The sequence below is a fragment of the Carlito syrichta genome, unplaced genomic scaffold (assembly GCF_000164805.1).
Source record: "Carlito syrichta isolate Samal-C Ts95f unplaced genomic scaffold, Tarsius_syrichta-2.0.1 Scaffold136492, whole genome shotgun sequence".
NCBI classification, from domain to species: Eukaryota; Metazoa; Chordata; class Mammalia; order Primates; family Tarsiidae; genus Carlito; species Carlito syrichta.
In genome coordinates, this window is record NW_007080588.1 from 25,504 (window position 1) to 40,462 (window position 14,959).

General features: G+C 38.7%; 2 pseudogenes; both read right to left on the reverse strand.

The window, feature by feature from the left end:
• Positions 1 to 1,136: 1,136 nt before the first annotated feature.
• LOC103251150 lies at positions 1,137 to 1,634 on the reverse strand (annotated as a pseudogene).
• A 6,548-nt stretch (positions 1,635 to 8,182) lies between these two features.
• LOC103251151 lies at positions 8,183 to 8,811 on the reverse strand (annotated as a pseudogene).
• Between the last annotated feature and the right edge of the window lie 6,148 nt (positions 8,812 to 14,959).

Here is a 14,959-nt window from a genome sequence, read left to right on the forward strand (position 1 = left end):
AAATATAAACACATACTGTTTTTCCCATCTATCTGATTGCTGAAAAGTTGATGATATACAGTGCCAGCCGAAGTGCGTAACCTAAAACTCCAGCTAATGTTGGTCATAATATAATTTAGGACAACATATTTTAGAGGACTATGTTCTAATATTTTAAAATAAAAAAAATTCTAAGCCAAGAGGTCTGGTTTCAATCATGATGAAGTAGCTTGTTTCAGACAGTTAGATACAGTCACACAACAATTACAGTATATATACATACATAACCATGAACAAAATTCTTCTTAAACAACTATTTGAATATACTAGAAAGTGACCAAAAGAAGGCCAAAAGTGAAAAGGGTGACTGCTTGAAATAAAGGAAACCTATTGAGTGAGATTTACATTTATGTAACCTTTTGCTTAAGGCCAACAGTCTTCATGTTACGGTGTAGCTGGATAAGAAGCAGTAATCCATAGACTTACTCCCTTACATATTCAAAATTCCAGTATGGATGGAAAGTGAGAGGTGCTGGGATACCCTGAAAAAGAGGGAGCTACAGAGGGAGGAAACCCAAAATCTAAATATGCACTCCACTCAAATTCTTGGCTAATACCTGAAACACACATGCGTGGGAAGGAGACCTGACAGAAGATAACAGATGAGAGATCGAAAAAAAAATGAATGAAGACATTTTAGCTCCTGCCCATTCCTGGGAAGTCAGAGACTGGAGTTTAATTCATCCAAATTTATTGCATGCTAGGAAAAATATGGACAGTCTTCAAAGACATAAGACAGAATTCAGTCTTTTCAATTATCATCCACATTGTCCAGCATACAATAAAAAATTGCTAGACCTGGGAAGGAACAGGAAAATAGGATCCATTGTCAACAGGAAAGAAAGGCATAGAAACTGACTCTCCCAAGAGACACAGATGTTGTAGTTAGTATATAAAGTTTTTTTGCTGTTGTTATTTAGTTTTTATTTCTCTGCAATCCAACTAGATGTGGAAGGGAATAAGGAAAATATGGAACCCAAAAAATCGTAGCGAGAGCACAAAGTTTATAGGGATACTGCGAGCAAATGGGATGGAGGGGGTGCTCTCCTGAGCTACAGAAGGAATGATCTGCTAATTTAAGATAAAACAAGTCAAATTTATGAGAGTGGCCCACAGTCAGCAATGGTGATCTTCTTGCTGGTCTTGCCATTCTTGGACCCAAAGCCCTCCATGACTTGTACAACATTCATGCCCTCTTTCACCTTGCCAAAAACCACATGCTTACCATCCAACCGTTCAGTCTTAGTAGTGCAGATGAAAAACTGGGAACCGTTGGTGTTGGGTTCAGCATTTGCCATGGACAAGATGCCGGGACCTGTATGCTTCAAGATGAAGTTCTCATCATCAAATTTCTACCCATAGATGGACTTGTCACCAGTGCCATTATGGCGTGTAAAGTCACCACCCTGGCACATAAACCCAGGAATAATTCTGTGAAAGCAGGAACCCTTATAACCGAATCCTTTCTCTCCAGTGCTCAGAGCACGAAAGTTTTCTGCTGTCTTTGGAACTTTGTCTGCAAACAGCTCGAAGGAGACACGGCCCAAGGGCTCGCTGTTGATGGTGATGTCGAAGTACACGGTGGGGTTGACCATGGCTGAAGGGAAAAGGCTCAAGGCAGCAGTGTCTGCAAAGTGGCAGTATATAAAAATTTTAAAGTGGTTAGTATACACATGTTAGAGGACTTGAAAATGTAGCATTATGAATAAACTGATAAGAACTTAGAGAGATGAAAACTAGAAAAAGGCCAATGATAGCTCTAGAAATGAAAGTAGTATCTGAAATATATAATTCACAGGATAGGCTTAACAGTAGATTGGAGACAGAAGAAAAAAAGTCATTCACCTTGAAGATAAATGAAGATAAATTATTCAAGAGAAAAAAGTTACCAGGAAAAAAATGAATAGGTCCTTAGTAATCCTTGCTACAATATCAAATAATCTAAGAATATGCAATTGGAGTTCCAAACAAAAAAGGAGAGCGAATAGAAGAAAAATATTTGAGGAAATAAGAGCTGAAATTTTCTAACATTAGTGAAATCTTAAACATGCGGATCCAATAAAATCAGAAAATTTCCAATAGGATACATACAAAGAAAAAAAATCATCTAAGTACACCATAGTTGAATTGCAGAAAATCTAAGAGAAAGATATAATCTTGAAAACAGTCAAAGAAAAAAGACACATGGCATGTGCAAGTAATGTAAAACAATTGAAAACGGACTTTTCATCAATCTAAGTGGGGCAAACAGTAATATTTTTAACTATTAAAAGAAAAATAAACCGCCAGCCCAGAATTTGATATCTAGTGAAAATATGCTCCAAGAAGAAAAACAAAATACATTTTCAAATACATAAAAGTGGAGACCATTTTTCACCATCAGAACTGTAATATAAGAAATGTTGAAGGAAGTTACCCAGATTGAAGGGAAATCATATCATATGAAAAATTAGATCTATAAAATGGAATAGAGATAATGGGAAATGAATAATGCCACTATAAATATCCATGTACACGTTTTTATGTGAACACATGTTTCCATTTCTCTTGAGTAGATACCTAGGATAGAATTGCTGGATTGTATGGTAATTCTATACTTGACCATTTGAAGAACTTTTAGACTTTTTTCCAATGCTGCTACACTATTTTATATTCCTACTACCATTATATGAGGGTTCCAACTTTCTACATCCTTGCCAACACTTGTCATTATCTGTCTTTTTGATCCTAGCCATCACAGTGGGTGGTGAAATAGCAACCCTTAGTGGTTTTGATTTACATTTCTCTAACGACTAATGATTTTGAGTGTCTTTCCATGTGCTTATTGGCCATTTGTATATCTTCTTTGGAGAAATATCTATTCTGATCTTTTGCTCAATATTTAAACTAAGTTATTGTCCTTTTTATTGAGTTTTAAGAGTTGTTCATACACTTTAGAAGTGGGATGTCCTCCTAGAGTCAGACATATTAACTAGGGAATAAGGAAAAGCAGTAGTTTATGAATATTATCTACCTCTCTCTTTCTGAAAATATATATAGCATTGCACATTTGTATAACTTTACAGAACAGTGGAAAACTTTTACCAAAAGTTTTGAATGAAGGAGTTATATTTTTCCAAATGATCACTTGGGACTGTGCCAATAATTAAGTTCTTTTCTTCTGGCCACACCTTTCCTTCTCTGCTTTTGGATGCTTTTTGGATGCTGGGGATGGGACTCTGCAAATCCCATCTGTTTTTCTGGCTGCTCCCTGCTGGCAACCGTCAGTAGATAGGGCTCTAGTTCCTATTCTTATCAGATTCACTTTGCTCCAGGAGAAGCAATTGATTCCAGTTTTCAGTTCTTCCTGCATCACGAATCAGCCTCGCTGTGTCCTCTTCCCACCTTAAAGACCCAGGTCTCAGTTTCACGGGGACCCTCCCCCAAGCTTCTAAGTTTTGGTAATTCTAACTGCTTCCTTTTGTTCTCCATGCTCTATACCTTAGTGTTTGCTTTTTGCCTCTTCAGTTCTATAATACCTGGTTAATAATTCTTTATATTAAATTCTCCCATTAAAATACTTGGAGTGTTTTCTGTCTCCTAAATGGATCCTGACAGCTAGGCCATCTGAAAAACAGTTTAAGTTCTTCCATTTTTATCCCACCCCTCAGTCCACTTACCTTGTTTTATGCCAAGGAGACAAGGTGTCTTCCCACTTCGGGTGTAGTGAACAGTTGGGGAAGGAGTATAGGAAAGTGAGACTGGAAGTCTGGAACAGAATGTTTTTCCCCAAAGGATTCTGTGGCTGTCGCTGACTTTGTTGGAATTTTGAATGTGGGAACCTCTCAATCTCTCAGTCCAGAAGGGGGTTTTAAGGGGCTACTCTGAAAATGGTTAGAGTCAAATCCAAAATTCTCCAAAGTGTTATCTTGATGCTCCTTTCATAGTTTCAGTAGTCTGGATCAGGGTTGGACTAAACAGTAAAAATAACTACTAATTATTTCTGATTCTGATGTGCATCCTCTGTCATCTGGATTGGTCCCCTAACTACTGCCTGTTTGCTGTCCTGCCCCCTTTGAATTGGCTTTTATAAAGCCACTGAGGGTCTTTCTGAATTGTAATTCTGATTGCTGTGTTCTCCTCCTTGAGATTTTTTCAGTTGCTTCTATTTACACTTAGGACAAAACCTTATGGCAATACCATCTCCAAAGGTCTACCTGGTTGGCTCCTGGTCACCAATGGAACGGCACCTACATCTGCTCTTGCTCCCTTCCCAAGCCCCGAACATACCGGTGATCTTCCACCTGCTTAAAGAAATTCCATTAGGTCCTCCACCCATGAAATTCATTACTTAGAATGTTTTCCCCTGGGAGTTGCCTGCTCATAACTACTCATTCTTCAGGTCTCACTTCAAAAGTCACTCTTCAGAGTAAGTGTCAGTGATGCCCTCATTGTAAAACGGTCCTTCTGCTATTCCTGTCACACCTGGCAATGCATGAAACAGATGTAGATCCCTTAGAAAACTCTAATAGAGGCCTATCTGCCCAGGATTTTTGGGTTTTATGAACTGACTAAGACTCAATGTCACAACAGGGTATTCTAAGCATAGACAGCAGTGGGTTTCTAGACCCCACTCTACCCACCAACTCTAAACATGCAGACCCAGATTAGGGGATTAAGATGACCAATGTGAGGCCGCTAGAGTGAACTTTTCCTATAGAGTAAACCAAGATTGAGTTTCCTCAGCACCCAGAGAGACCAGCGGCATGGCCACAACTCTTCAAAAAAGAGATAATAACCACAGAGTGCAAAGAATAGAAACATCCATCAACCTGGGTTGAAGCTGGCCAGACTCTTATCACCATCATCACAGTCCACTGGCAGTTTCCGGATGCAGCAGGGAAGGTGAGTGAGGGAGATTCAGGAGTCCTGTATTCCTGTTACAGACTTGGGAGGCCTCCTGAGCCTTGTGGAACTCCAGTCCCTCACCAGAAACTGCCTTACTCTCAGTCAAGTCTTGCTGAAGCCCTCATGGAGTGGTGCAAGAAACAAGAAACAAGACAACCTGAGGAGCACCAGCTGCCATTTCCCAGGAACTCAATCCTTGGTGATACAGCTATTTTCTAGTCACCGAGGGGACAGGCCCCAAGGGCAAACTCCTCAGCTGCAGATAGTTCTTGGCTGGAGAAAGTTGACTGAGAACACCCTGAGGCTGGCTGTACCTTTGACATTCACAAGGCAAATTGCCTGAGGCCAAGGTGGGAAGCTGGCTAGAACTCGTTGTCTTAGCAACCACACTTTCCATGCAAAGTCTTCTGTGCCTGCCCTGACCAACAGCATTACCTAGTGACCTAGGATGTCCTCCTAATCTCCACTGGGATAACCAAGAGTGCACTTTTGTGGGGTGCTCAAACTCCTTTCTCACATATCCACATTCCCCTCAAAGGCACAAAACAGTTAAAGAACTTGGGTAATCTACCTATGTTGGTGGGGCTCTTCCTTGGAGCAACACATGCCAAGGAGAAAGCTCATAGCCATCATCGCAGTGGGCCTTTACCCACAAGTTGGCACTCCTGGCCAGAGGTTAAGAATACAGCCTATCACATCGGATACAATACTTCAGCTTTGGGGAGGGCCTAATCAAAAACTCCAGGTAATGCTACTTTATAAGCTGCTATGGTCATTCTGGATGCCATGAGCCAGTGCAGGTACCCAGTAGAGGACTGCCACAGCTGGCAATTAAGATACTCACTACACCAAGTCTATACATAACCAAGAAAACCCTACAGCACCTACATCAGTACCCTGCCAACCTCAAATAAGAAGAAATAGACTACCCAAATGAGAAAGAACCAGAAAAATAATTCTGACTATATGAGTTCACCAACATTCACAAAAGACCACTCCAACTCTTTAGTAACTAACCCTAACCAAAATAAAATTTTTGAATTCCAGACATGGAATTTGAAAGATTGATTATAAAATTGATCAATGAACTTCAAGATAAAATTGAAAACGAGAATAAAGATATTTAAAAAGCTATTCAAGACATAAGTGCAAAATTCTATAAAGAGATGGACACCAAAAAAAAAAAAAAAAGCTGAAATTCAGGAAATAAAAGAACCATTAATGGAAGTACAAAATAACAGTGGAAAGTTTTAGCAGTAGACTAGAACAAGTAGAGAAAAGGATCTCAGAATGTGAAAACAAAGTTTTTGAATTAACCCAATCAGACAACAATAAAGAAAATAGAATCCTCCAAGAAATGTGGGATTATGTAAAACATCCAAACCTAAGAGTCATATGCATTCCTGAGGAAGAAGAGAAAGCAATAGCTTTGGAAAATCTATTTGAGGGCATAATGGAGGAAAATTTCCCAGGCCTTGCCAGAGATAAAACATCCAGACAAGAAGCCCAAAGAACCCCAAGAAGATTCATTGCAAAAAAGGTCATCCCCAAGGCATATAATCATCCAGTTTTGCAAAGTTAATGTGAAGGAAAGAATTTTAAGAGTAGTAAGGCAAAAGCATAAAATAACTTACAAAGGTAAACTTATCAGACTAACAGATGACTTCTCAGAAGAAACCCTACAAGCCAGAAGGAATTGGAGCCCCATTTTCAATCTTCACAAACAGGTTAACAATTGGTAAGAATTTTGTATCCTGCAAAGTCAAGTTTCATAAATGAAGGAGAAATGAAGTATTTCCCAAACAAGCAAAGACTGAGGGAATTTGTCACTGGCTCTATAGGAAATACTCAAAGGAGTTCTCAATACTGAAACAAAAGGTTGCAACATACGAGTAGAAAAATGCTGGAAACCATAAAGCCCACAGGCCTTATGGAACACTAATACAACTGAGAAAATAAATAAATAAAGCAATCAGATAACAAGTATATGAATGGAATAATACCTTACACAACATCATTAACTCTGAACATAAATGATCTCAATGCCCCACTAGAAAGACAAGCAGAACGGAAAAAAACCCCAAATTTCTGCTGTCTTAAAGAGTGCCATTTAACTCACAAAGATTCCTACAGACTCATGGTAAAGATTTAGGAAAAAATATTACACACAAATAGAAACCAAAAATGATCAGGAGTAGCTATTTCCAAAACACATAAAACAGACTTTAAACTAACAACAATAAAAAAAGACAAAGATGGCTTTTATATGATAAAGGGATCAATATAACAAGAAGACATAACAATTTTAAATATATATGCACCTAACACCAGAGCTCCCAGCTTTATAAAACAAATTCTACTAGCCCTATAAAAAGGAGATACATAGCAAAACAATAATAGTGGGAGACTTCAACACTCCACTGACAATAGACAGATCATCAAGACAGAACATCAGCAAAGAAACATAAGAGTTAAACTAGACTCTAGAGCAAATAGAACTAACAGCCAACTACAGAACATTTCACCAAAAACTACAGAATATACATATTTCTCTTATTGACATATGAAGCATTCTCCAAGATAGATCATATGATAGACCACAAATCAAGTCTCGATAAACTAAAAAATTTGAAATCATATTAATCACCATTTCAGAACACAGTGGAATAAAACTAAAAACTAACTCCAAGAAGAACTTGTATAACCAAACAAAAACATGGAAGTTAAGCAGTCGGCTCTTGAATGACCCTTGGGTGAAAAATGTCATCAAGATGGAAACTTAAAAATTCCTCAAAACAAATGACAATAATAAAGCAAGTTATCAAAACCTCTGGAACACAGGCAAAGCTGTGCTCAGAGGAAAATTTATAGCACTTAAGACCTACATTAATAAGATAGAAAGATAGCATATCAACAACCTGACATCAAAGAACAAGAAAACAGGAACAAACCAAACCCAAAGTTAGCAGAAGAAAAAAATTAATGAAGAGCAGAGCAGAGCTAAATGAAATTGAAATTAGAAAAATACAAAGGATCTAGGAAACAAAAAGTTGGTACTTTGAAAATATAAACGAAATTGATAAACTGCTAGCTAGATTAATTGAAAAACAGAGCGAAGATTCAAATGAACTCAATCAGAAATGAAAATAAAGACATTCCAACTGATATGATGGAAGTTTATTTTATTTTATTTTTAGAGGGGAACGAAAGAAAGGCAAGTTTATTTAAAAAACAAACAAACAAAAAAGCAGCAGGCTCAGGGAGAGGGTTGGTCTATCTGGGTCTTCAGTGTCCTGGTGGTGATTTTGTCCTTCTTGATGATGTGGATGATGACTCCCATGTCTGACACCACATCCCGGTCCACAGCGTTCAGCATGACCTGGGAGATGGTTTCAAACAGGTGTTCTGGATCCAGGTTGGGCTCCCAGAGGGACTCGCACATCCTGTACATTTTCTTGACGCAGGATTCCACTGTCCACAAAGTCGTCATTCACTATGGGACAGCTGATGAGGGTGAGAGCGAATGAAGGGCTTAAAGGTCTTCAAGTCCAGCCCAGTGATGATAGGCTCCATGTAGTAGAGGCCAAAATGCTTCTCTTGTAGGAGGTTGGCTAACATGTTCATGAGGGTGTAGGGCTTGAGCTGCTGACCTTTCTTCAACTCATACAGGCTCAGCTGAAACTTGAGGCACTGGGTAGCCATCTGGACGTCAGTGGCGGGCCTGGCCAGACTGATGTACAGCTGGTAACCCCTGGGAAAGATCTTCTGGAAGTCCATGGTCATCACCTGGGCCTGGATCCTGAAATGCCTGCCTGCAGTGATGGCCACACAGCTCTCCCCCTTCATGGCCGTGATGGCCCCGCTGTTATAGGACATAATAAACATGATTGCAGTATGCTGGGACACCCTGGCCGTGAGTGCAATTCCAGTAAACCGGTACTAGCTTTCACTACCTCATGCAAGTTTAAAAGATTATCCAAGACTATTATGAACAGCCTTCTGAAAACAAACTAGACAATCTAGAAACAATGGATAAACTCATAGAAACATACAGCCTTCAACCTTGAAACAAGATGAAATAGAATCCTGAACAGACCAATAATAAGAAGAAAGGATATCCAATTGGAAAAGAAGAAATCAAATTATCTCTGTATGCTGCCAATATGATCTTATACCTAGAGAATCCTAAAAACTCCTCCAAAAAACTCCTGAACTTAATAAATGAATTGTTTAAAGTTTTAAGATACAAAATAAGCATATACAAATCAGAAGCACTGCTATACACCAGTCACAACCAAGCTAAGAATCAAATCAAGAACTCAATTCCATTTACAATAGCAACCAAAAAGCTAAATTACCTAGGAATATATTTAACCTAGGAGGTGAAATATGTTTACAAGGAGAACTACAAAACCCTGATGAAAGAAATTGTAGAGGACATAAACAAATGGAGAAACATTCTATGCTCATGGAGAGAAAAAATGAACATTGTTAAAATGACCATATTACCCAAAATAATCTACAGATTCATTGCAATCCCTGTCCAACTACCGATGTAATTTTTCACAGAATTAGAAAAAACAATCCTAATATTCTTATGGAACCAAAAAAGAGCCAGAATAATCAAAGCCATTATAAGCAAAAAGAACAAAACTGGAGACATTACATTACCTGACTTCAAATTATACCACAAGGCTGTAGTAACCAAAACAGCATGGTATTGGTACAAGAGCAGACACATGGACCAATGAAACAGAGTAGAGAATCCAGAAATAAGCTCAAATACCTACAATCAATTGATCCTTGACAAAGCAGATAAAACATACACTGGAGAACAAGCATTTTATTCAACAAATGGTGCTAGGAAAATTGGATAGCTACATGCAGAAAATGAAACTTGATCCCTACCTCTCCCCATATACAAAAATTAACTCAGGACTGGTTAAAGACTTAAATGTTATACCTGAAACCCTAAAAATCCTAGAAGAAAACCTAGGAAAATTCTTCTGGACATTGGTTTAGGTGAGGAATTTAGGGCTAGAATTCCAAAAGCAAATGCAACTAAAACAAAAATAAGTAAGTGGAACTTAATTAAACTAAAAAATTTCTGCGTGGCAAAAGGAATAATCAGCAGAGCAAATAGGCATCCTACAGAATGGGAGAAGATATTTGCAAACTATACATCTGACAGAGGACTAATGTCCAGAATCTACAAAGCACTCAAACAAATCAGGGGAAAAAAAAAAAAAAGCAAATAGCATCATTTAAAAATGGGCAAACAGCATGAAAAGACATTTCTCACAAAAAGATATGTAAATGGCCATAAAACATGAAAAAATGCTCAACACTACTCATCATTGAGGAAAGGCAAATTAAAACCACAATGAGATACCACCTTACGCCAGACAGGATGGCAATATTAAAAAATATAAAAACAAATAGATGCTAGCAGACACACGAGAAAAGGGAATGCTTATACACTGTTGGCGGGAGTGTAATTTACATGAAACCTCTATGGAAAGTGGTACAGAGATTTCTCAAACAAATAAAAATAGACCTATCATTTGTTTCAGCAATCCCCTACTAGGTATCTATCCGAAAGAACAGTGGTCATTAAATAAAAAAGACACCTGCACCTGCATGTTCATTGCAGCACAATTCACAATAAAAAAAAAAGATGGGATTCAATCACAATGCCCATCAGCTGATCATTGGATAAGGAAAACGTGGTAGATATACACCATGGAATACTATTCAGCTATCAAAAAAATGAAATAACGTATTTTGCAGCAACTTGGTTGGAATTGGAGAACATCATCGTCAGTGAGCTAACTCAGGAAGAGAAAACCAAACACCGCATGTTTTCACTTATAAGTGGGAGTTAAGCCAAGCCATAGAGGATGGTGGAGATTCAGAAGAAGGACAGGAAGGGGAGACGGGTAAAAAAAAAATCACCTATCAGCTACAACATGCACAGGTGAGTGTGGTGGGTACGCTTAAAGCCCAGACCAAAACTATCTGTGCCCTCCAAAGCTATTAACGATAATTTAATTTTGAACATTAAAACATCAAAATACGCAGCCCGGTTCTTGAGGCTCTTGTCAATTTAGTGGGTCCTGGGTATTGATTTCCCTGAGCGAGACGAGGTGGTGGTTTATGCCATGGCCTTGATGTGTCCTTCCTGATATCGTTAGCAATCAGTTTGCTTCCCTTTATCCACCATGAATAATTATTAATGTTATTATTAGACCTAAAATGTGATGAATAAGCAGCCTTCTTAAAAGGCCTGTTACATCATGTATAAAGCTCTTCAAGGTGCTGCGGATGTTAGGTTGACAAAGCTGGGAGCTCTCCATGGACTTTCTTGCAAGATCAAGGGAGAAAATAGGCTTTTTAAGGCTCCTTCTAAGACCTTGCCCCTACAAGGTGAATAGTGATAAATTCTAATATTTATCACCATGTGCTGATCAGGGGCCAGGCATTTTCCATATGGTATATTATTTAATCTATACAATAACCCAACTGCATGTCATGATATGGTCATTTTATAGGTACTTCGAGACGCCTTGCTCTGAGATTCCCAGAAAATAAGTGACTCAGCTGACCAGGACAACCATAGTCCAGAACGCACCCTCCCAAACACAATTTTGCTTGTTGAACTTGGGATAGAATTTTCTATTTCTGGACTCTATGGAAACCCATTAAAAAAATTTTAAAAACCCAGACGTGATCCTAGGAAGATGCAGCAAGTTCATGTCCATGACCTCTGTTAGTCACAATTTATAATGAGGATTATTGAAGTGTTCAGACTACACTTGTACGTCCTGTAGTAGAGATCTCCTCACTTCCCATGGGATTCTGCAAACAAGACATTTTTGGCCCAATAGGGAAAGCAGTCATTTGCATCTATTTTACTCCTCAAAAGTGGTTAAATTACATAGGGTTTTTTATTTGTTTGTTTATGCTTGTTTGTTTGTTTCTGGATTTTTTTTTTTTTTGAGTCGGACACTAACTCTGTTTCCCAGGCTGGAGTGCAGGGGCACACTCACTGACCCCACAGCCTCAATCTGCTGAGCTCAGGTGATCCTTTCACCTTAGTCTTCCAAGTAGCTGGAACTACGGGCAGGTGCCGCTATGTATGGCTAACTTTTCTTGATTTATTGTAGAGATGAGGTCTCACCAAGTTGTCCAGGCTGGTCTCGAACTCCTGGACTCAGGCAATCCTCTTGCCTCGGTCTCCCAAAGTGCTGGGATTACAGGTGTGAGCCATCGTGTCCAGCTACAATACTTTAAAAAAAAACTCTTTTAGATTTTAGATTTTATGATATACTCCCATAAGAGACCAGAAAAATCTCAATTAAAACAGGTCATTGCCTAAAGGGGGAAAATCATAAAAGCAAGTATAGTATACATTCTTCCTAAAAGATAAAATTCCTTTATTTAGAGAAGGATTATTGGTGATACTATTAGTGAACTGATTTCAGCATCAGGGAAGGTAGATTATTTTTAAATTGTGAGTATATTAGGAAAATAGCTATACACCCAAGGAATCTCAGAGCTCAAAGCAATATTAAAGAAAATCTAGCTCAAAATTCTTATATTCATTTCCCACATACACACCTATTCACCCTTTACCACAGAGCCCTGCTGCCTAAAGTTTATTCCAATGTTTATAAAGTAACAATAGATTAGAAATGGAAGAACAGGAGAGTCTTTTGGGGATTCCGTTTCATTTAGCTCATGGCCTGTGTTCAATTCAACTTTCCTTTGAAGGAGAAGGGTCTTGGGGGTAGTTGTTCTTTCATGATGTGATTAAAGTGTTGGGCTAGATTTTTGTACTGTTTTTGGAAGTAACCATGCACTCCTTATCCTTGAAGATCCAACAATTTGTTGAAGGCAGACGTAATAGAGACGTTGATGCAAGATCTGGAGAAGCAAAAGAGAAATAAATCTTTTTAAGCCCAACTGTTAGTGATAACATCAGCAGATAAAATTTATTCTAGGAACATTTTTTATTTGTAAGAAAACCACAAAGTAGTTTATACATTGTTGCTGTTGCTATATCAAGGAGAGAAAAAAATCTTCAGAAAAAATGTTGATCTAATATATTGCATGAGCTGAATTCAATGTTTTAAAACTTTCTACTTTCTGTACTTAAAAATAATTATCTCACCTACCATCATTCAGAGCGATTCTTGGGAACAGATAAATAAATTGGTTTTTGTTTGTTTGTTTTTTACTGTTTGCTACAGTGATCAGTACTCTGAGTTCAAAGCCAAATGTATAAAAATTTCAAAGTAGATATCCACTCTTCACATTAGATTTTTTTAGTGCTGAAAATAAATGCATTTTCATCTGATGTCACATTTGATGGAATGTATTTTTTCCCTTCATTTTCAATTCTTCGTCAGAACTATGTATTACAGAGTCATTTAAAACAGACTCGAGCTGTGCAATGACCAAATAAATTCATTCCAAAGAAAGAAGATCTATTCTGCTGTGCATTTTGGAATTATACCTTTTAGCTCATATTTTACTACATGCCGCATAACTAGTAACAAGCTGCAAGATATATTACACTCTTGGGCATTTTTTTGAAGGGAAAAAAGTCAAGGACATTCCTTGCCAGAAAAATGTTTTTATATGAGGCAGAATATATTTGTGTTGTTCCCCAGAAACTTTCCTCTCACTAAAGCCTCCTTCAAAATCACTTTTGCAGAAGAACTGTGCCCACTACCTTCTTCCCACTTCCTCTGGTGCCTTGAATGAGTGCCAGAGCCATGGTGGCACGTAATGGCTCTCGGTGGACCAACTCCTTCGTGAAGGACTGAAACACGGATGTAGCAACTCATCCGACAGGGCTTTCAGACTCCATTTCTCCTATTTTAAGCTGGCTTAAACTTACTCATGTAGGTTTGCAAATGAATTCCCAGGGAGAAAAGGAAGCTTAATTTTCAGGCCCGCTGAATCTCTAGCCTTTTTATAAGACCCGCCAGTCTTCAGAAGAGGTTCTTGACAGGGTAGGGGGATTTTTTTGGTGCATGTGGCAGCCTCCTGTCTATGGGATAGTGATGAGGTTTGGGGAGGGTTCCTGGTTGTCTACGTGGGCAGTGTTCTGTCACTGATAACTTGGGCCAGCTTTCAAGTAATTAAAAGCTTCCAGTAAATGCCAAACATAGGGGAAGGGAGGAAAATTCCAATTTTAAGGCATTTGAATTATAGCAGGGTTAGTATACAGGAACAAGGGGAAGAGTGAGGTGGATTAGCCCACAGAGTATTGGACTCACAAGGGCTTCCGAGAGTATCTACAGCTTCTGTCATGTTTCATGAGTGAGGAAGTCGAGTTCCTCCATGGGGAAGTTACTTGATGGTCACATAGCATGTCAGTCTTTCGATCACCTATTAGCCTTGTTCGATATTGAATAGTAAGGCTTGACTCTCTTACGAGTTGTACAGATTAAATGTAGCAAGGAATTCTAAAGGCATGCAGATAAAAACTGCAAATTCAACTGCCAGGCACAATCTGGCATATAAAGTAAGGGAGTAAACTGGGTCAAGTACAACTCTTAACCTCAATGTTGGGGAGGCAATAGGGAGTGGTGGGGATTTGGCAAACTGTAGCACTCAAGCCCTACCTGAAAGGAACAGCTGCTACCCAGCTGTAGCCAATCGTTGTCCTCTGGGAGGTTTCCAGGGTGTCAGCTTTCCTACTTTTCAAAAGAAGCTGGAGATCATATATTTGTGTGAAATTCCTTGCTTTTAATATGCCAGTGATGACAATGGACCCTTGAACAGCATGGGTCCACTTAAACACAGATTTTCTCTGGCCTCTGTCAGCCTTGTGACAGAAAGAACATCTCCTCCTCTTCCTCCTCCTCAGCTTATGCGATGTGAAGATGATGAAAGGAAGACTTTTATGATGATTCACTTCTGCTTAACCCACAGTAAATATATGTTCCCTTTTTTTTTTTTTGAGTTGGAGTCTCACTCTGTCGCCCAGACTGGAGGGCAGTGGCCGCTCCCGGCCACCGCA